Source organism: Macaca nemestrina, chromosome X (assembly GCF_043159975.1).
Source record: "Macaca nemestrina isolate mMacNem1 chromosome X, mMacNem.hap1, whole genome shotgun sequence".
Taxonomy (NCBI): domain Eukaryota; kingdom Metazoa; phylum Chordata; class Mammalia; order Primates; family Cercopithecidae; genus Macaca; species Macaca nemestrina.
The window spans coordinates 136,608,995-136,631,712 of record NC_092145.1 but is presented as its reverse complement, the minus strand read 5'-3'; the positions used below and the strand labels follow the sequence as shown (position 1 = coordinate 136,631,712).

Below are 22,718 nucleotides of genomic sequence, written 5' to 3'. Positions count from 1 at the left end.
AGGCGAGGGGAGAGAAGAGAGAAACAGAGAAAAAGAGAGAGACGTGTATTGACTGTGTATGACGGGAACTGGAACATGTCAAAGAGCAGCTGTGGGCACCCACTTCTGTCTGCCATGTGGGCTAAGATCAGAGAAAGGCAGTCAACTGAGAAAGAATAAAGCCAAAAGGAGGACAGGGAGCGTTCCTGAACACCTCATTCTCCCAGTCGCTAGACCCAGTTCTATGTCTGCCCTTGGGTTCTGAGAGAGCCTTACATTCTTAGAATAAATTATTCCTCTTTACTACCTTAGGTTGATTTTTCCTACTTATAACCAAGGGTCCTAACTAATAGTTTTAGAACAGAAATACTATGTAACTCAAACTTTCTTGGCCTTCTCTCTGCATCTGTAAAAACAAGAGCACTAGACATAATCTCTAAAATATTTTTAGTCCTAAAATTCTCATTCTTTTCATATGATTTTGTAAATATGCAATGCACTAAATACGCATGCCAGTTAAATAAACTATAGTTACTTTTAAAGTATCAGCAATGCATTTGTGAAGTTTACCTGATCTAAACAGACTTCTAAAACTAATCTGCGATAGCCGAGACATATGCAGTAACTTATTTTCTACCTAAAAAGCTCAGTGCATTTATTGATAAGACTAACAACTTTAGAGCAGCAGCAGTATTTTACTTTTATGGTAACCGTGTATTAAGTAGAAAACAGTGAAATACTCAGTGATTAAGTGACTAACATGATAGTCTCTAGACGGAAGTAGTAAGTAAGGGTATAGGTCTGGAGTCAGATGCCTAGGTTTGAAGCACGGTTTTACCTCTTATTAGCTCTGTGACATTGGGGCAAGCTACTCAGCCTCTCTGTGCTCTAAAATGTAAAATCTGGACCAGACGCGGTGGCTCACGCCCATAATCCCAGCACTTTGGGAGGCCGAGGTGGGCAGATCACCTGAGGTCAGGAGTTCTAGACCAGCCTGGCCAATGTGGTGAAACCCCGTCTCTACTACAAATACAAAAATTAGCCAGGTGTGGTGGCTGGCACCTGTAATCCCAGCTACTTGGGAGGCTGAGGCAGGAGAATCGCTTGAACCTGGGAGGCGGAGGTTGCAGTGAGCTGAGATCAGTTCATTGCACTCTAACCTGGGCAACAAGAGTGAAACTCCATCTCAAATTGATCAATTAATTTAAAAAGTATAAAATTGAAAACTTTAAAATTGGGGTACTTCAGGCCAGGCGCAGTGGCTCACACTTGTAATCCCAGCACTTTGGGAGGCCAAGGCAGGTGGATCACAAAGTCAGGAGATCGAGACCATCCTGGCTAACATGGTGAAACCACCGTTTCTACTAAAAATACAAAAAAAATTAGCCTGGCATGGTGGCGGGTGCCTGTAGTCCCAGCTACTCGGGAGGCTGAGGCAGGAGAATGGCGTGAACCCGGGAGACGGAACTTGCAGTGAGCCGAGATGGCGCCACTGCACTCCAGCCTGGGTGACAGAGTGAGACTCTGTCTCAAAAAAAAAAAATTGGGGTACTTGGACAGGTGTGGTGGCTCACGCCTGTAATCCCAGCTACTCGGGAGGTTGAGGTGGGAAAACTGCTTGAACCCACGAGGTGGAGGTTGCGGTGAGCAGAGATCGCACCACTGCACTCCAGCCTGGGCAACAGAGTGAGACCCTGTCTCAAAAAAAAAAAAAAAATTGGGGTACTAATATTAATAGAACCTACCTTACAGGTTGCTGTGAGGATTAAATGAATTAAAGGATGTAAAGCACTCAGAACGGTGCATGGACCTTAAGTACACTGTAACATTAAGGCTTATTATCATGCCCCTTCATGTTGTGCTACTAGAGCCAAAATAGTAGGCCTGATCTAGTTAACTCTGAAGAAACTCCCCAGCCCACCTTTTGAGTATAGTTTCTCAGGACTCAGGACCCAGGTCAACTCTAACTCCACAGATAAAGACTGTAATGTCCACGGGTGAACTGACTTTTTATTCAAGGTCATAGAACTAGTAGTTAGAAATAAAGTTAAGACTAGATTCTAGCGTAGGCAACATATCAAAACCCTGTCTCTACAAAAATTATCTGGGCGTGGCAGTGTGTGCCTGTAGTCTCAGCTACTTGGGAGGCTGAGGCAGGAAAACTGCCTGAGCCCAGGAGGCAGAGGTTGCAGTGAGCTGAGATGGTGCCATTGCACTCCAGCCTGGGCAACAGAGTAAGAGCCTGTCTCAATAAAAAAAAAAAAAGATTAGATTCTATTTGCAAAAAATACAAAATAGTGTGGTCGGAAAGAGCAAAACCTCTGAAATCAGAGTGCTTACTAGTACTTACTGTGTGACCTAGAGAAATGTTGTTAACTTCCTAATCTTGGTTTCCATCCATACATTACTAACAATCATCATCGTCATCTTATTGTTAAGTTAGGGTGGTGAATAAATGAATTAACGTTAAGTGAGAACCCTCAATCTCCTCTCTACCAATCCCATGCCTCCCTAAGGTTTATCATAATGCAGACTGATAACAGATCAGGGTCAGGTGTGGTGGCTCACGTCTGTAATCCCACCACTTTGGGAAGCCAAGGTGGGCATATTACTTGAGCCCAGGAGTTCGAGGCCAGCCTGGGCAATGTGGCGAAACACCATCTCTACTAAAAACACAAAAATTAGTCAGATGTGGTGGTGTGTGACTGTAGTCCCAGCTACTCAGGAGGCTGAGGTCAGAGGATAAACTGAGCCCGGGAGGCCAAGGCTGCATTGAGCTATAATCCACCAGTGAACTTCAGCCTGGGCAACAGAGTGAGACCATGTCTCAAAAAAAAAAAAAAAAAAAAAAAAAAAAAACAACTGTGTACATAACTCTGTAACTGAGTGCAGCAGCCTCATGCCTGTAATCCCAACATTTTGGGAGACAAGGCACGAGGATCACTTGATACAGGAGTTCAAGACCAGCCTGGGCAACATGGCTGGACCTCTTCTCTACAAAAAAATTTTTTAAAAAATAGCAGAGCTTGGTGGCATGCTCCTGTGGCCCCAGCTACTTGGGAGGCTGAGGCAGGAAAATCTCTTGAGCTGAAGATGTCGAGGCTGCAGTGAACCACGATGAAGCCACTGCATTCCAGCCGGGGCGACAGAACAAGGCCCTGTCTCTAAAAAGAAATGTAAGTACAGAATTACATCAATTTAAGGAAGAAAACTATTATAAGAACTACTTTGCAATGGCAGAGACAGCGGCGGCAGCAGCAGCATGCTCAACAAGAAGTGCGTAGCCCCATTCTCCCAAAAGAAAACAAATCATTGTAAAACACAAAAACCTTAAATAAGAACTCTTTAAATCAGTGAGTGCTGGAGGAAAAATTTAAGAGGCTTTGAGAAAAAAACATTTACTGACAAAATGTTCAATGTACAAAAATTCTGTATCCTTACTTTTCACATATAGGTTTATCAACATTTTATACATGGCCTTCAGAATTTCAAATGGTAGGGTTTTTTTTTCCCCAAGAGGGGAACCAACCTAAATTAAACCAAATGACAAAGCATACTTATGCTACCAGGAAAGAAATACTGAAGAATGTATCTTGTTTCATAAACTTGGTACTGACTAAATAAAAGAAAGCCTCACATTTTTGTGCCTAAGAATGAACAGTATAGGGATTCTCAAAGCATGATCTGGGGACAAGTGAATCCAGTTGTCCTAAAAGATTCCAGTCCCCACTAAAGGGGCTTCCCAATGTCAAAATTATTATCAAAATAATTTTTTTAAAGTTATTGGTCAGCCAGGCACGGTGGCTCACATCCACGATCTTAGCTCCTTGGGAGGTAGAGGTGAGCTGATCACTTGAGCTCAGGAGTTCGAAACCAGCCTGGTCAATATGGTGAAACCCTGTCTCTACTAAAAAATACAAAACTTAGCCAGGGGTGGTGGCATGTGCCTCTAATCCCAGCTACTCAGGAGGGTGAGACATGAGAATTGCTTGAACCCGGGAGGCAGAGGTTGCAGTGAATGAAGATTGCGCCACCGCACTCCAGCCTGGGCGACAGAGCAAGACTCCTTCTCAAAATAAATACACAAATAAAGAATAGTTATTTGGCCGGGGGCGGTGGCTCAAGCCTGTAATCCCAGCACTTTGGGAGGCCGAGGCGGGTGGATCACGAGGTCAGGAGATCGAGACTATCCTGGCTAACATGGTGAAACCCCGTCTCTACTAAAAATACAAAAAACTAGCCGGGCGTGGTGGCGGGCGCCTGTAGTCTCAGCTACTTGGGAGGCTGAGGCGGGAGAATGGCGTGAACCCGGGAGGCGGAGCTTGCAGTGAGCCGAGATCACGCCACTGCACTCCAGCCTGGGAGACACAGAATAGTTATTTGTCTTTTTCACTTTCATTCTGTTTTCCAGAGGTTTACACATGGTATGTGATATTGCAACAGACTGAATGCAGAAGCTGATGAGAAGCTCATTGGCTTTTATTAAGCCAGACATTAAAGAGATTTGCAAAAATTTAAAACAATGCTAATCTTTTCACCAAGTTCTTAACTGTTTTAGAAAAGTTATTCTTCATAAAAAAAAAAGTTATTTAGGTTACCATGTAACAGACCTAAAAAGATTAGATTCTATTTCCAAAAAATACAAAATAGTGTGGTCGGAAAGAGCAACACCTCTGAAATCAGAGTGCTTACTAGTACTTACTGTGTGACCTAGAGAAATGTTGTTAACTTCCTAATCTTGGTTTTTATTTGTTTATTTTTTGAGACAGTCTCACTCTGCACCCAGGCTGGAGTACAGTGGCATGATCTCTGCAACCTCTGCCTCAGGGGTTCAAGCGATTCTCCTGCCTCAGCCTCCTGAGTAGCTGGGATACAGGTGCCCACCACCACGCCTGGCTCATTTTTGTATTTTTAGTAGAGACCGGGTTTCACCAAGTTGCCCAGGCTGGTCTTGAACTCCTGGCCTCAAGTGATCCACCTGCCTCGGCCTCTCAAAGTGCTGGGATTACAGGTATGAGCCACCAAGCCTGGCCCCCACTAATTTTTAAGAGTAAAAAGAAGTCCTGAGACCACAGGTTTGAGAACTGAAAGTATAAGAGATAAGTGACCACACACATGCACGCACAAACCTCAACCTCTTCCTATTCCTACCTGTGCCCTGGAAGACTATTACTGCTATTTATGTCACAGAAATTTTGAACACTTCAAACTCTCTAGTGACCAGTAAAAAAAAAAGTTTGGTGGGGGTACAACTGGACAGGAAATTAAAGGCAAATAAATTAAATGCTTCCTTTTCAGTTATAAGGCTGCCATTCTGATGTGAAGGCAAAATTCTAGGCAATTAATTAAAAGACATTTCAAAATTAACCTCTATGTTTATGCCATAAGCAATAATTCATTGCTTTCACATTCCTTCCACAGCTGCTTGAAAATTCATACAAAAGCTTAACGTATTCAATGCAAAAGCTAGATTCTCAGAGGTTGATATAATATACTTATCCTCAATGAAAAATTTAAATAATTTCATACTATCTTCATCCCCAAACTGTTCTCCTACCAAAATTGATGCCTATGCAGAAAATGCCACAGTTGCATACTGAAAAGAGAATGCAAAGGCTTACTACGGATAAAAACAGAATTAATTTCTGAGTCATAACATTTCTCACTTCTGTAACCTATAAAGCGAAAAAATGTAAATTCGACAATCTCAAAGCAGCCAACTTCTCAACTCAACATACCAATCTAAAACAAAAGACAAATTTAAAGACAGACTAAATTTTTAGCTCTATTAGCGGTCACTTTACTCTCAATACACTACTCAAATTGAAAACTCACTTTAATATGGGAGGAGCAGTTGTGTAAGTTAACTTTAATGTGTTTAATACTGGAAATTCTTGCTTGTCATCAAAATATTTTTATAACTCAGGACCAAACTGCAAATGACCATTTAACTAAGCTATTAGGAGGGCCCTGGGTCCTCCAGCCTCCAGACTGGCACCAAATTACTTCACTTTTCAGGTATGTTTAGCATTTAGTCATCCTATAATACAAGAACCCTTATAAGAAAAAAACACTCCTGCTTGAATGCTATTTTTCATCAGAAGACTTTAATTTAATGCTTCTCTGCTTATTCCACACCATGACTAGTAGTAGTCCAAGAGTGATGTCATGGAAAACAGCTTCCCTTAGCCTTTAGAGATTGGATCCAGTGAGAATTCTAGGAAAAGTCTCTACTGGGGAATAAAACCCCAAATCATCTAAGTTCTATTCTAACATGAAATCACAAATACTGTAATGTTAGCCTTTCAGTTCCTCATAAGAATTATAGAACCAAACTAAATATTTTGGAAGGTCTTGCTGTTATGATATAGATTTCCTGCAAATCATTAAAGTCTATGATATATATCATTAACTAAATTCAAAGATCTTATCAGAGCAAAGAATATTTTTTTCTATCCATTCTTGTATGTTTCAGTGATTGAGCCTGATGGGTTTTAAGGGTCTTACATTAAAAACAGAAAACCTGACAACATATTTTGCCTTTCCTAATTTGTTTCCAAAGTTAAAATTTCAAATTCTGAAAAGGCCTTCCACTTTTGGACCAGCAGCAATACAACATATACCCTTGGCAGAGATGAACTATGAGAGCCTTTCCAATGATTCTTAAAATGGCAATAATAATAATCATCTTATATTACTATCTCCCTTGGTGCTGCTGTTCCTTGAAAACCAGCTACACTCCCAACTTAAGGCCTCTCTACACCCTGTTCCCTCCGCCAGGATCACACTATCCCCAGATATATATGGTTCCCTTAGGGTCTTTTGTGTCATTTCAGTGAGGCCTTCCTCAAACACCCTCTTTTAATGTTGCAAAACTCCGTCTGCCCCATCAACCAGACAATCCCCATGCTCCTCCACTTTATTTTTCTCTGCAGTATACTAAATGGCAATACAGGCTATCCATTTTACTTAAATTTCCTTTCTGCTTCAATTTGGCGGTTTTGCTTCATTGACTGTTATATCTCCATCACCTAAAACAGTGCTTGGCACATAATAAGTGCTTAATAAATATTTGTTGGAAAGACGGATAAATTTAATCCTCACAACCTTCCATGTTTTGTATCCATCCCTGACTTAAAGATGAGAACATCAAAGCTCAGAGGTTAGGTAACTTGCCCAAGGCTATATAATTATTAGAAAGTTGTGAAGTTGGGGTCCGCCTGACTTCAGAGCCTTCCTGATTAAACACTGTTCTACAATGCCTCACCCATTGCTCCAACTTTCATTTCTCTTCAATAAAAACCACATGAGATATAGCACTCCAATTCAGAGAAAATAGATGCTAATAAAGTAATCCTCCTCCTCTAAGCTAAAGATTCATTCTCCTCACAGTTAACATTATTCACTCTCAAAACATTTGCACTGGGAAAGGCCAGGCTTGACAACAGGCCACCTACATCATTTGCGGGGACTCTTGTTCAAAATCAGGGAAAAATGGCGTTAAAAGGCTGGGCGATGGCCGGGCGCGGTGGCTCACGTCTGCAATCCCAGCACTTTGGGAGGCCGAGACGGGCGGATCACTTGAGGTCAGTGGTTCGAGACCAGCCTGGCTAATGTGGTGAAACCCCGTCTCTACTAAAAATACAAAAATTAGCTGAGCATGGTGACGCGCATCTGTAATTCCAACTACCAGAGAGGCTGAGGCAGGAGAATAGCTTGAACCCAGGAGGCGGAGGTTGCAGTGAGCCGAGATCGCGCCACTGCACTCCAGCCTGGGAGACAGAGCAAGGCTGTCTCAAAAGAGGAAAAAAAAAAAAAAAAGCTGGGTGCGGCGACTCCCGCCTGTAATTCCAGCACTTTGGGAAGCCAAGGCGGGCGGATCACTTGAGTCCAGGAGTTTGAGACCAGCCTGGCCAACATGGTGAAACCCCGTCTCTAGCAAAAATACAAAAATTAGCCGGGCGTGGTGGCGCATGCCTGTAATCCCAGCTACTCAGCAGGCTGAGGCCCAAGAATCCTTTGAGGCCAGGAGGTGGAGGTTCCAGTGAGCGAGGATCGCGCCACTCCACTCCAGCCTGGGCGACGGAGCAAGACTCTGTCTTAAAAAAAAGAAAAAAAAAAAAGTCGTCAAAAGCAGTAAAATATAAAGCTTTTTCCTTTCTTCTGTATCTCTCGACTATTTCACGGCGTTTTTTTTGAGATGGAGTTTTGCTCTTGTCGCCCAGGCTGGAGTGCAATGCCGCCATCTTGGATCACCAGAACTTCCGCCTCCCGGGTTCAAGAGATTCTACTACTGCCTCAGCCTCCAGAGTAGCTAGAACTAGAGTAGCTGGGATTACAGGCGTGCGCCACCACGCCCGGCTAATTTTGTATTTTTAGTAGAGACGGGGTTTCTCCACGTCGGTCAGGCTGGTCTCAAACTCCCGGCCTCCCAAAGTGCTGGGATTACAGGCGTGAGCCACCACTCCCGGCTCTCATGGGTGTTTTTTAAATTTTATGTTTAATGTCGTTCTGAGTAAAGGAAAATTAAAAATTTAAATTAGCATGACTTTTACCATTCACCCTTATACTGTACAATCCCAGTTTTACATGCAGATTATTAAACCAAGCGTGGGGCCCTTCTGAACATCCATGAAGGCAAGCCTGCCCTGGTCAAGGTTAGGTTTCTGAGATAACCCGACTCGAGGTAGAGAGAAGGTCAAACCTTCAAATTCCCAATAAAGCAATGATTTGTCAAAATTTTATCTTCAAGTTAAGTGATAAATCCAATCTATAAAACCAACCACTTTGAAGTAGGCTCTTCCTTTTACTATGTTAATCCTGTCCAACTTCTATTATTCTGCCTTTTTACAAAACACAAAAGCATACTCTGAAAAGACAACTGATATTGGACTAGACGATCATAAATTTAATAAAACACCTAACTACTCAAAACCATTTGTTAGCTAAAAATAACAATGTACCCAAAAATGCTTCTTTTTCACTTTTTGTGGCCCATTTAAGCCAAACCATACTATATTTTTGATGTGCCAAGTAAAAATGATCCATACTGATCTGTTACACATATAAATTCTGGCAAAATAAATTCAATTTTCAAACCACAAATATTTACTATCCTATTCTTTCCCCAAATTAATCAGCAATGAAGAGTGCAAGTTAACATCCTCTACCACTGATAAACTGTGACTCTGAGCACCTACTACATGTGATGATTAAAAATGAGAATCAAATTATGTAATTACATTAAGTGCTAAAAAGTTGAAATGTTCTATACATTTCTAGATCTATTAAGGATTACTGAAACATGAATGCATTGATAAGCTCTTAACCAATTTTCAAATTAGTAGAAGTATTAGAGCATCCTGCTCCCTAGATATGAAAAACAGGCATTAAAATTAGGGTATGTATGTCTGCAAGGCATTTTCTAAATTACCACTTAATCAGATCAACAAAGGCAAACAAATTCGGAAAACAGAAAAGACTAAACAAATGTAAGGTGTTAACTAAATATTCAGAGTAAGAAAAGGGGCCTAAAGCGGCCTAGAACTAGGAAAAGCAAAGCGCCTACAGTAACGTTACATTTGAATTAAAGAATACCGTTATTTAAATAAGCAGTTAGCACTTCGTAGGAGGAAGGCTAAGCAACGTGACTATTATAGATCTATGGATTCACAGCACTGCTTTACTATTATTCCGTACTTATTTGCTTTTATTTGTAATATAGAAATAAAGAGGCAGCAACAGTTAGCCACTACATTAACCACTCTAGCAAAGGTTACTTTAAAAAACGGCCTTGAATTCTTACAACACTCTACAGTTAAGGATTATTTTCACATATATGACCTCATATAGTCCTCTCAACCCTGCGATGTTGGTACTACCGACTATATTTCATAGATAAGAAACCGAGGCTCGGTACGCGATTTTTTCTCAGAGTCACCCAAGTCGAACCCAGACCTTCCGATTCCTAGTTTTATGCCTCGCATTTCGCATAGTTCTATTTCAGGCATAAATTGAATTGTTAAAGGGAAGGAACGGGTTAGGGAAAAAATAATCATGGTACCTGCAGCTGTGTGCTGCAAAAAATGGCTGAATTATGCTTCTTCCTTTTTCTTTCTCGCTCTCTCTGGGAAAAAAAAAAAATTACATTTCAAACAATTTAAGTAAACTCAAAGACAAATGAGGTCCCGGCGTCTACCCAATGTTTGACTCGGGTCCGTGTAGAGAGGGCCGGCGAATTCGTGCCTAGCTCGGGGTCGCGGGCGAAGCCCGGGCTCCGCAGGCCGGCGGCCAGGGGCGGCTACGTACCTCGGGGGGTCCTGTCCAGCCTCTAGTGGACGGCAGTCTGCATCAGGAAGAACCGGGCCGGCGGGCCGATGGGTGGGCGGTCGGGCGCCGGGACGGCACTCGGCAGGCTTCTCGGACGTCTACGAGCGGCCGCTGCCGGCACGAGCCGGGTCGCTCCGGCGGGGCACGAGCGTGCTCGCCTGCAGCACCCTCTGGATAAGTCCTGGGAAAGAAGACAGCGCTGAGTCGCGAAACCAGACAGTCGGGCTCCGCACGAGGCGGCGCGGCGTCGGGGCCCGGACCGACCTTGCCAACGCCGGGGGCCTCGCAGCACCCGGCGGGGCTCGGCGGGAGGGCCGACTGGGGCCGCGGGCGGGGGAAAGGGCTGGGGGGCAGCAGGCAGAGACAGAAGCACCAGAGAAGGTAGCGTCGAGGACGGCGTCTCCGAGCTTCTGCCCCGAAGCGCGCCGAGCCTCGGGATCACCCACGCCGGGGGTGGAGGAAGGCGGGAAAGGGGCGGGGAAGGGGCGGGGCGTGCGGGGCCACGAGCCGGGGGCCGCTCCGGGCCGCGCGCCCCCTGCGGGCCGCGGGAGCCGCCCGGGGCCCGCCCAGGGAGGCGGGGCTGGCCGGCACGGGGCCCCGTGCGCCGTCGTCTTGACGCGGAAGCCCGCCACGCTGGGAGAGAGGGCGGAGGGTGGGAAGCCGTTGGGGGCGGGGAGCTGGCCCGGGAGGCCCCCCCCTCGGCCCCTGCTGGCGCCCCGAGGGGGCCAGCCTGTGGCCTGGCGGGTGTTTACCTTCCCCCTGGTCGAGCGCCAATGCCGCCATCTTTCAGCCTAAAGCGCGTCACTTCCGGCGCCACGGGAGCGGGAGCGGGTGTGGGAACGGGGGTGGGGGGCTGGCGGGGAAGGCTGTCCCGCGCCCGCGGCGCCCCGCGTCCCGGCTGCCGGCCCGCCACGCCAGCGGTTTCCCACCGAGGAAAACAGGCGACCGGGCGTCGCGGCCCCAGACTGGGCCCGACGCAGCTTCCCCCGCGGCGCCGCCGTCGGGGCTGAGGACACTCAGCTGTCCTCGTCCCCTTGGTCCCTCTCCGCCTGCACAAGCGATGGGCCCCGAGCCACTGAGGTGCGCCCACCCTCGACAAGTTGAGGGCTAGGAAGCCAGGAAAGTGTCTTTTTGCATCTTGGCCACGGTGGGGGTGGGGGAATCGGGGACAACGTGGAGGGAGCTTTTCCATAGCTACCTGTTATAAAAGTGACTAGATCTGCGCCAAATGACATCATTTTTGTAAGGCAACTTGCAGTGGATTATTGCGTCACTGTCCACTTGGCTTGCTGCACAACAATTACACGTTTCAGAAATCGATTTCCCAGGGGTGGGAAAATTCATAAAAAATTGCATGTCTGCACCACCCGGAGATAATGCCGGATTTAAAAAAGCTGTTCTGTCTCCACTTGCGTCAAAATAAGAACGAACATTCAGAGGGCAGTGATTTTTGTTGTTCATTTTTAACACATCAGCTGTAGAATTCTAGCTAGTACTTTTTAAATATTACCTTTTCTTGACTTAAGAATATAAAACTAGACTATAGGACTGGTTTGTAAATTTATTATGGCATCTCTTTGTGGGAAAAGTGTAGATGACGGAAATACACAGTTGGAAGCCCGTGATTCTACAATTAACCTTAAATTAGGGCATCCATTGCCCATAGCAGATCCTAAAGTGAGGTATTTCGGCTTCCTCCACCCCCACCCCCCGCCGCCATTTTCTCTCTAGACCAATATCCCGATGAACTTTCCGTGAGAGGTGTCGCTAAAAGCGATCATTATCTCTTTCTAGCAAACTCGAACATTCTATCTTTCCCGAGGCCAAAATAGCACACGGTGTACTGTTTTGCTGAAGTAGACTACTTCGTGGGAGAGATAACAGAATCACCTCAATCTTTTGGAAAAAAGCTTCCTTATTCCGATTTAAACTTACAAGCTTAAAAAAAACTAAGACACAGAAATTCCCAAGTTCACACTTTCTTTCCATCTTTTCCAATAGCTCCTTTAAGATATTTCTGTTCATTATTTTAAAATCCCTGCTTGCTGTATTTGCATCTGTGACTATATGACAAATTACCCCAGAATTTATCACATTACAACAAAATTTTAAAAATTAAACCATAAACTTTAAAAATGCATACATTCCACTTCTGAATATTTAAATTTTCATACAGTATTCCCGAACATCTAAACGCTGAATTTGGATTTTTGTACATTAACTAACAGACATTTTAAGCTATACATTACTATCTGGCACTGACCTGTCTAAAGAGAGGCTTCTGTTCTTCATTCAAGCAAGAGCTGAAACGTTTCTGCGCTCTGTGTACCAGGTATAAATGTAGTGAGTGATGTCATAGCCATTGTGTGATCACCGTGCCCCCCACCCCTCCTTATTTTGACATTGCAAGGTCTCATATGGGGAATTTCAAATGTGCTTTTTTGGATACTTATTGTAGTTTCTAAAACTGCTGTGTCTTTCAGTCAATCTATACGTTTACTATATAACACCCCCCCAAAGTTATCTTCAACCAATGATGCCTCTTTCACTCTTATTTCTTATTTTCATGTTGTTATTATTATTTTTTGAGACGGTCTGACTCTCGGCCAGGCTGGAGGGCAGAAGCATGATCACAGCTCACTGCAGCCTTGACCTCCCGGGCCCAAGTGATCCATCCGCCTCAGCCTCCCGAATAGCTAGGACCACAGGCGCGTCCCACCATGCTCGGCTAACTTTTCTTGTTTTTTGTTTGTTTGTTTGTTTTTGTTTTTGTTTGTTTCTGAGATGGAGTCTAACTCTGTTGCCCAGGCTGGGGTGCAGTGGCACATCTCGGCTCACTGCAAACTCCACCTCCCGGGTTCAAGCAATTCTCCTGCCTCAGCCTCCCCAGTAGCTGGGATTACAGGCGTCCGCCACCACGCCCAGCTAATTTTTGTATTTTTGGTAGAGACGGGGTTTCACTGTGTTGGCCAGGCTGGTCTCAAACCCCTGACCTCACGATCCGCCCGCCTTGGCCTCCCAAAGTGCGGGGATTACAAGCGTGAGCCACTGCACTCCAGCTCGGGCAACAGAGCAAAAACTCCGTCTCAAAAAAAAAAGAAAAGAAAAGATATTTTAACTTTCCCCACCAATTTCTGGACTGTAATGGGAGTCGTTAAATACCTTGAGAGTATCCTTTCACACTGGTAGAGTCCCACTGAGGCAGATGGAAGCAGTCTTTTCTTAGCCCTGTAGCCTAAGTATTTGAGAATACACATTCCTCAATAGCTATCTAGCAGCCAGCGAGGTCGGAAGTATGCTAGAGGCTTGGGCCTGGGAGTGCTGGTGGAGTTGGAATAAGGTTCCTCCCCAGGGGTTCTGAGGATTTAGGATACTGCATACCCTCCTCCTCCCTCCTGTTTTTGTTTTTTAAGAAATTCAGGCCGGGCGTGGTGGCTCACGCCTGTAATTCCAGCACTTTGGGAGGCCGAGGCGGGCGGGGGGTGGGGGGAGGGAGGGTGCAGCAGGGGGTCATTAGAGGTCAGGAATTGGAGACCAGCCTGACGAACATAGTGAAACCCCATCTGTATTAAAAATACAAAAATTAGCTGGCGTGGTGGCGCGGACCTGCGGTCCCAGCTACTCAGGAGGCTGAGGTAGGAGTATGGTTTGAGCCCAGGAGGCAGAGGTTACGGTGAGTGGAGATTGAACCACTGCACTCCAGCCTGGGCAACGGAGCTAGAAGCTGTCTCAAAATAAATAAATAAATAAAGTTGAGGCTTTTCAGAAATTCCCAGTCTGCGGTAGTTGTCTTGGTAATCGCTTTTCTTTTTACTTTTTATTATTATTTATTTATTTATTTATTTATTTTGACACGGAGTCTCCCTCTATCACCCAGGCTGGAGTGCAGTGGCATGATCGGCTCACTGCAACCTCTGCCTCCCAGGTTCAAGTGATTCTCCTGCCTCAGCCTCCCAAGTAGCTGGGACTACAGGCACACACCACCACACCCGGCTAAATTTTGTCACTTTAGTGGAGATGGGTTTTCCCATGTTGGCCAGGCTGGTCTCAAACTCCTGACCTCAAGTAATCCATCCACCTCGGCCTCCTAAACTGCTGGGATTACAGGTGTGAGCCACCGCACCCAGTCACCCCATGATCTTTCCACTGTACCGTGTTATTATATTAATTAACATAGTAAATGATCTTCACATCGTTGTATGTTTATTCCTACTTAATTCCATAAACTGTTGGTTTGCAATCTACTATACTATTTAGTTATTCATTCCATAAGTATTTGTGAGTGCCTAGTACATGCCAAGTCTTGTTCTACCCACTGGGGATCCATCAGTGAATAAAACATATGAAAATTAGCCCTTGTATGGATTACACGTGTCAGCCAATAAACAAAATAAATAAGCAAATTATGTGGCCTGTTAGAATGTGGTAAATGTGGCTGGGTGCGGTGGCTCACGTCTGTAATCCCAGCACTTTGAGAGGCTGAGGTGGGTGGATTACTTGAGTTCAAGACCAGCCTGGCCAACATGGGAAACCCCATCTCTACTAAAAATACAAAGAAATTAGCCAGGCGTGGTGGCGCATGCCTGTAATCCCAGCTACTTAGGAGGCTGAAGCAGGAGAAGTGCTTGAACCCAGAAGACTGGGCGAAAGAGGGAGACTTTGCCTCAAAAAAAAAAAAAATATATATATATATATATTATTTTCATAGAAGTTTTAATGACTTATGAAGTTGTTTCTAATATAATCTTATGTGAAAATGCAGGACAAAAAAAACTATAATTGCACTGATCACAATAACACTGACCCCTCAGAGGCAGTTTTCTGTTGACTCCTTATTTTCCTGAGTATGGGTCACACTTTGCTGTTTCTTTGTACATCCTGTTTCTTTTAGATAATATGTTGTAGCAACTCTGGACTCTTCATTAACCCACTCCCAATCCAGGTGTGGTGGGGTTTGCTATTTTTAGATTTGTTGTTTGTGTGGTGGTCAGCCTGGACTAATTCTGTGGCATCTATTCCCCCAATCAGAATGTGATAAATGCTATGGAAAATAACAGAGCTTGGGAAGGGTGTTCCAATTTTAACTGGGATGATCAAAGTAGGAGGTATCATTTGAGCCTTGACTTGAATGAAATTAGGGACCAGAGTGTATAAAGCCTGGTAGGCAATTGTAAGGTCTTTGGCCTGTGAGAAATTGGGAACCACTGGAAGGTTTTGTGAAGAGGACTAATATGATTTGACACTCAGGCTGCTATGTAAATAACAGAATTTAGGTGGACTAGGGCAGAAGCAGGGAAATGGGTTAGGAAACTATTACGATAATGGAATGGAATGGGATGGAGGCAACAGTGGAGATGGTAAGAAGTGCTTAAGACTTTCAAATATTCTGGAGGAAGAGCCAACAGGATTTCCTGGAGGTAGGGATAAGGGAAAGAGAGGAGTCATGGATAACATCAAGGTTTTCCGTCCTGAGCAACTGGAAGGATGAAATTGTCATTTCCTGACATCGCAAAGACCTCAGGAGGATCAGTTTTGAAGGGAGTGGGGAGGAAGGAAAAGCTGCAAGGACTGGGCCCAGAGGCATGCCTGGGCTAGGGAGCCATCCTGGAGAACAGAGAGAACTGGTTCTAGGAGATCAGACAAGAGTTTGGAATGCTACAAGCTACAGAGAAAGTTACTGGAAGTTGCTAAACATCCACTATCAATAAAAGATGCAATGAATATTGCCATTTTAACGGAATATATTTACCTTGAAACATGGTGTAGACAATGCCCCCTTGTAAATGAAAACCTTAAAAAGAAAGTAATCATCTTTGTGCTCCTTATGAACCAATGAAAAATAACATTATGCTTCAGCTTCAGTTATGAGATTATCAAGGGGCTGAGTGTACAGCGAGGACTGGGCTTTGGGGCACAGCAATGTGAGGGAGTCATCTGGGACAAGATAGGGGACTGTCAAGGAGACAGAGAAGGAGTAGCCAGTGAGATAAGAGTAAGACAAAGACTGTGCTATGCTAAGCCAGATAGAAAAATACTGTAATTGCTAAACATCCACTATCACTATCAATGAAAGATGAAATGAATGTCACCATTTTAACTAAATCTATTTACTTTGAAATGCAACGTAGACAATGCCTCTTAGTAAATAAAAATGTTAAAAGGAGTAACATACCCCCTTTCCCAAAATTAATCATTAAAAAAGTTTTTTTTTTTTTTTAAGAGATGAGGTATCCCTCTGTAGCCCAGGTTGGAGTGCAATGGTGTGATCATAGTGATCATAGCTCACTGCAGCCTCGAACTGCTGAGCTCGAGGGATCCTCCTGCCTCAGTCTCCTGAGTAGCTCAAAATACAGGCTTGAGCCACTGTGCCCAGCAAAATTAATCACTTTTAAGTTATGAACCAATGAAAAATAGCACTATGGTTTAGAAGCCTCAAGATACGAGCCATATATTCTTTTTGTTTGTTTGTTTGTTTGTTTGTTTTTATGAGATGGAGTGTCACTCTTGTTGCTCAGGCTGGAGTGCAATGGTGCAGTCTTGGCTCACTGCAACCTCCGCCTCCTGGGTTCAAGTGATTCTCTTGCCTCGGCCTCCCAAGTAGCTGGGATTACAGGCACCCGCCACCATGCCCGGCTTATTTTTTGTATTTTTAGTAGAGACGGGGTTTCACCACGTTGGCCAAGCTGGTCTTGAACTCCTGACCTCAGGTGATTTGCCTGCCTCAGCTTTCCAAAGTGTTGGGATTACAGGCGTGAGCCACCATGCCCAGCCCAAGCTAAATGTTCTTAAGTACTGCATTTCAGTAGATGTGTACCCAAACACGCACACATTCTAAGTGTGAGTGCCAGAGTTGAGGTGAGTAGCAGGAATAAAGAGCTGCTACATGGTGTTGTATGACGAAAGAAGTGGAAAAATAAGAAAGGAAGGAAGGGAGGGAGGGAGGGAGGGAAAGAAAAGAAAGAAAGAAAAGGAAGGAAGGAAGGAAAGAAAGAAAGAAAAAAGAAAGAAAGAAAAAAGAAAGAAGGAAGGAGGGAGGGAGGGAAGGGAGGGAGGGAAGGGAGGGAGGGAGGGAGGGAGGGAGGGAGGAAGGAAGGAAGGAAGGAAGGAAGGAAGGAAGGAAGGAAGGAAGGAAGGAAGGACGGACTCACTCCAGTAATTACTGTTGCCGGCAGCACAACCTCAGGGTTTGGGGACTGTGGTTAAGGATACAGACAAGATTGAATGTAGGCTCTTAGGTTATTTATTGATTCTAAAACTAAGTTCTTTTAAAAATGCAGTGATGGCTGGGCACGGTGGCTCACGCCTGTAATCCCAGCATTTTGGAAGGCCGAAGCAGGCGGATCACAAGGTCAGCAGTTCGAGACCAGCCTGGCCAACATGGTGAAACCTCGTCTTTACTAAAAATACAAAAATTAGCCAAGCGTTGTGGCGAGCGCCTATAATCCCTGCTACTCAAGAGGCTGGGGCAGGAGAATCGTTTGAACCGGGAGGCAGAGGTTGCAGTGAGCCGAGATCATGCCGTTGTACTCCAGCCTGGGCGACAGAGTGAGACTCCATCTAAAAAACAAAACAAAACAAAACAAAAACGCAGTGGCTCATGCTTGTAATCCCAGCACTTTGGGAGGCAGAGGAGGACGGATCACTTGAGTTCAGGAGTTCAAGACTAGCCTGGCAAACATGGTGAAATCCCGTTTCTACTAAAATTACAAAAAAATTGGCTGGGCGTGGTGGCAGGCACCTGTAATCCCAGCTACTCGGGAGGCTGAGGCAGGAGAATTGCTTGAACCCAGGAAGCGGAGGTTGCAGTGAATCGAGATCACACCATTGCACTCCAGCCTGGACAACAGAGGGAGATTCCGTCTCAAAAAAAATTAAATTAAAATTTAAAAAACTAAAAAACAGTGAGGCTGGGTGCAGGGGCTCACGCTTGTAATCCTAGTACTTTGGGAGGCTGAGGGGGGCGAATGGCTTGAGCCCAGGAGTTTGAGACCAGCCTGGCAACATAGGGAGACTCCATCTCTACAAGAAATACAAAAAATTAGCCCAGCGTGATGCTGTGAAGTTGTGGTTCCAGCTACTCAGGAGGCTGAAGTGGGAGGATTGCTTGAGCCCGGGAGGTCAAGGCTGCAGTGAGCCGTTATTGCACCACTGTACTCCAGCCTGGGTGACAGAATGAGACTCTGTCTCAAAAAACAAAACAAAACAAAAAAACAAAAACCTAGTGACTGCAAAACTATCTCTAAGACTGAATTTCTTTCTAGATACAGGGCAGAGAGGGACTTTAGGTAAGTCAATTCTGGCCTCCTCAGCTTTGTGTGTGGGTAGTGGAAGAGAAAGTAGGGGTATGATTTCACACATAGAGGTCTGGGCACAGGCCTGGATAAAAGGAGGGGTGAATTTCATGCTGCCTTAGGGACTTGGGAGAAGAGGCAGCACTGTCTTGGTGAGGGAGGTGAGAATGTTAAGCATAGGTGAGGCAGGATAGCCCTCTGTGATTGGAGGTTTGTTGTTGTTGTTGTTGTTTTTGAAACAGAGTCTTACTCTGTCGCCCAGGCTGGAGTGCAGTGGCGCGATCTCGGCTCACTGCAAGCTCCGCCTCCCGGGTTCACGCCATTCTCCTGCCTCAGCCTCCCGAGTAGCTGGGACTACAGGCGCCCGCCACTACGCCCCGATTTTTTTTTTTTTTTTTTTTTTTTTTTTTTTGTATTTTCAGTAGAGACAGAGTTTCACCGTGTTAGCCAGGATGCTCTCGATCTCCTGACCTCATGATCCGCCCGCCTCGGGCCTCCCAAAGTGCTCGGATTACAGATGTGAGCCACCGCGCCTGGCCAGAGGTGTCAATATTGTCAAGTGATGGTTCTTCCCAATTGATCTACAGATTCAAAACAATTCCCATTAAAAATCCAGCAGGATGGCCGGGCATGGTGGCTCACGCCTGTAATCCCAACACTTTGGGAGGCCGAGACGGGCGAATCACGAGGTCAGGAGATCGAGACCATCGGGCTAACACGGTGAAACCCAGACTCTACTAAACATACAAAACATTAGCTGGGTGTGGTGGCGGGTGCCTGTGGTCCCAGCTACTCGGGAGACTGAGGCAGGAGAATGGCGTGAACCCGGGAGGCGGAGCTTGCAGTGAGCTGAGATGGCGCCACTGCACTCCAGCCTGGGCGACAGAGCGAGGCTCTGTCTCAAAAAAAAAAAAAAAAAAAAAAAAAAATTCCAGCAGGAGAGCAGGGTAAAACTTAATTGGGTGTGATGGCACATGCCTGTAGTCCCAGTTACTCAAAAGGCTAAGGCGGGAGGATCCCTTAAACCCCAGTTCAAGGCCAGCCTGGGGGGAACATAGCGTTACCCTGTCTTAAAAATTAAATGGCTACAGGGTTTCAATTTTGCAAGATGAAAAGGTTCTAGAGATCAATTGCACAACAATGCACATGTAACTAACACTACTGGCTGGGTGCCATGGCTCACGCTTGTATCCCAGAACTTTGGGAGGCCGAGGCAGGCGGATCACAGGGTCAGGAGTTTGACACCAGCCTGGCCAACACAGTGAAACCGTCTCTACTAAAAATACAAAAATTAGTTGGGCATGGTGCCAGATGCCTGTAATTCCAGCTACTTGGGAGGCTGAGGCAGGAGAATCGCTTGAACCTGGGAAGCGGAAGTTGCAGTGAGCCGAGATCATGCCACTGCACTCCAGCCTGGACGACAGAGCTAGACTCCATCAAAAAAAAAAAAAAAAAAAAAAACCCAAAAACTAACACTACTGTACAATTAAAAATGGTTATGATGGTAAATTTTTACCACAATAAAAGAAAATCCAGCAGGCTTTTTTCTTCTTCTTCTTTTTTTTTTTTTTTGGAATAACAAATGTTTATTCAGAAATGGATAAGTAATACATAATCACCCTTCATCCCTTAATGCCTCTTCCTCTCCTTTTGCAGAGGAGACACAGATGGGTAATGTAGGGGCATGGGAAGTGGAGGAGGACACAGGACTGGCCCACCACCTTCTCTTCCCTGTCTCCCAAGATGACAGCTTATAGAGTGAAGGAGGAAAACCGGTCCCCTCAATGTACCAGATGGTCACCTACAGCACCAGCTCCAGATGGCCACGTGGCTGCAGCTGGGCTCAATGAAACTCTGTGACAACCAGAACATACCTGCTTTGGGATTAGAGGGAAGGTAAAGCCATGCAAGCAGGATATTTACCATCCCTACTCTAAGCAGAGTCCAAGCAGTGAGCCCCTTGTTCCCAGTACCTGAAAAATCAGGTCCTACTGCCTTCTGGATGCTCTGTTGGGCCAGGAAGGGTAGTGTGGGAGGAATGTCTTCCAGCTCCTTATGAGAAGTCTGCACCCACTTGAAGAGGTTAAGAGAATAAAAAGCAACATTCTTTAAAGAACTGGAAGTGGAGCACCACCACGTCCCTTCCTTGAACTTTCCCGGCCTGAGCAGCCTCAGAGCCTGCAGACTGAAGCTGGGTTCAAACCCCGGGTCCTTCCTGCCTGACAGACTGACCTCTGGAAACATGAGTCTCTGGGTTTTTCTTCACTGGGCTAGCCTCAAGCAAGTCTTGGGAACTCTAAGTGTCTCCAGCATGCGCCTTTCCCAGCACTTGCTACTGATTTTGCAGAGCTCCCAGAACCCTGCTCCCCAACTGGCTCCAGCTCTGCCAGCCTGGATTCCCTTCACTCCCAGCAAACCAGCAGGGGACCACTCAGTGACACCAGGGGCAACACTGGCCTGGTCATTCAGGGACTGCTCCTGGGCTCTATAGTTTTGTCCCAACTGCCTCCAGCAGGCTTTTTTATAGAAATTCACAAGCTGATCCTAAAATAGATATGGAAATGCAAAGGCCCCAAAAATAACCAAATAATTTTGAAAAAGAACATAGTTAAAGGACTTATACTTCCCAATTTCAAAATGTGATATAAAATTACAAAAATCAAAACAGTGTGATACTGGTATAAGGATAGACTTATAGATCAATGGAACAGAATTGACAGTCCAGAAATAAACTCTTTTTTTAATGATCCATTTATTTTTGACAAAGGTGCCAAAACAATTCAATAGAGAAAGTGTAGTCTTTTCAACAAATAGTGCTGGGACAACTGGATATCCACAGGCAAAAAGAGAGATGGACTTAAACCCTCACCTTGGCCGGGTGCAGTGGCTCACACCTGTAATCCAGGCACTTTGGGAGGCCAAAGTGGGCGGATCACCTGAGGTCGGGAGTTCCAGATCAGCCTGACCAACATAGGGAAACCCCGTCTCTACTAAAAAAAAATACAAAAATTAGCTGGGCGTGATGATGCACGTCTGTAATCCCAGCTACTCGGGAGGCTGAGGCAGGAGAATCACTTGAAACCGGGAGGTGGAGGTTGCAGTGAGCTGAGGTCGCGCCACTGCACTGCAGCCTGGGCAACAGAGCCAGACTCCGTCTCAAAAGAAAAGAAAAGAAAAAAAAAACAAACCTCACCTCAAACCATACACAAAAATTAAGTCAAAATGGATCACATACCTAAATATAAGAGCTAAAACTACAAACCTTTAAGAAGAAAACATAAAAATAAATCTTTGTGACCTTGGGTTAGGCAAAGTGTTCCTTTTTTTTTTTGAGATGGAGTCTCACATTGTCGTCCAGGCTAGAGTGCAGTGGCGAAATCTCAGCTCACTGCAACCTCCTCCCCCGGGTTCAAGAGATTCTCCTGCCTCAGCCTCCCAAGTAGCTCAGATTACAGGTGCCTGCCACCATGCCTGGCTAATTTTCTGTATTTTTTTTTTTTTTTTTTTTGAGACGGAGTCTAGCTCTGTTGCCCAGGCTGGAGTGCAGTGGCCGGATCTCAGCTCACTGCAAGCCCTGCCTCCCGGGTTCACGCCATTCTCCTGCCTCAGCCTCCCGAGTAGCTGGGAGTACAGGCGCCCGCCACCTCGCCCGGCTAATTTTTTTTGTATTTTAGTAGAGACGGGGTTTCACCGTGTTAGCCAGGATGGTCTCGATCTCCTGAACTCGTGATCCGCCCGTCTCGGCCTCCCAAAGTGCTGGGATTACAGGCTTGAGCCACCGCGCCCGGCCAATTTTCTGTATTTTTAATAGAGACTGGGTTTCACTATGATGGCCAGGCTGGTCTCGAACTCCTGACCTCGTGATCCGCCCTCCTCGGCCTCCTGAAGTGCTGGGATTACAGGTGTGAACCACCGCGCCTGGCCCAAAGTGTTCTTATATATGATACCAAAAGCATGATCCATAAAAAAGAATATAAATATATAAATTGACTTCATGAAAGTTAAAAACTTTTACTCTTCAAAGATACCAGTAAGAAAATGAAAAGACAAACTACAGACAGAGAAACATTTACAAATCAAATATCTGATAAAGGACTTGTATCCAGAATATTAAAAAAA

The 22,718-nt window shown here is 45.3% G+C and overlaps 1 protein-coding gene across 2 annotated transcripts in view; it reads right to left on the bottom strand.

The window, feature by feature from the left end:
* The window catches only part of LOC105478235 (kelch like family member 15), a 50,160-nt gene extending 37,542 nt beyond the window's left edge, over nucleotides 1-12,618 (bottom strand). Inside the window, exons 1-2 of one of the 2 annotated variants that reach the window (XM_011735362.2) lie at nucleotides 12,572-12,618; nucleotides 10,288-10,489 (exon numbers count right to left, since the gene is read on the bottom strand). The gene's annotated coding sequence lies outside the window, so the exon portion shown is untranslated. Of the gene's footprint in view, nucleotides 1-10,287; nucleotides 10,724-12,571 lie in introns of those variants that run through there. The other variant, XM_071089093.1, reaches the window with a different exon arrangement.
* Between the last annotated feature and the right edge of the window lie 10,100 nt (nucleotides 12,619-22,718).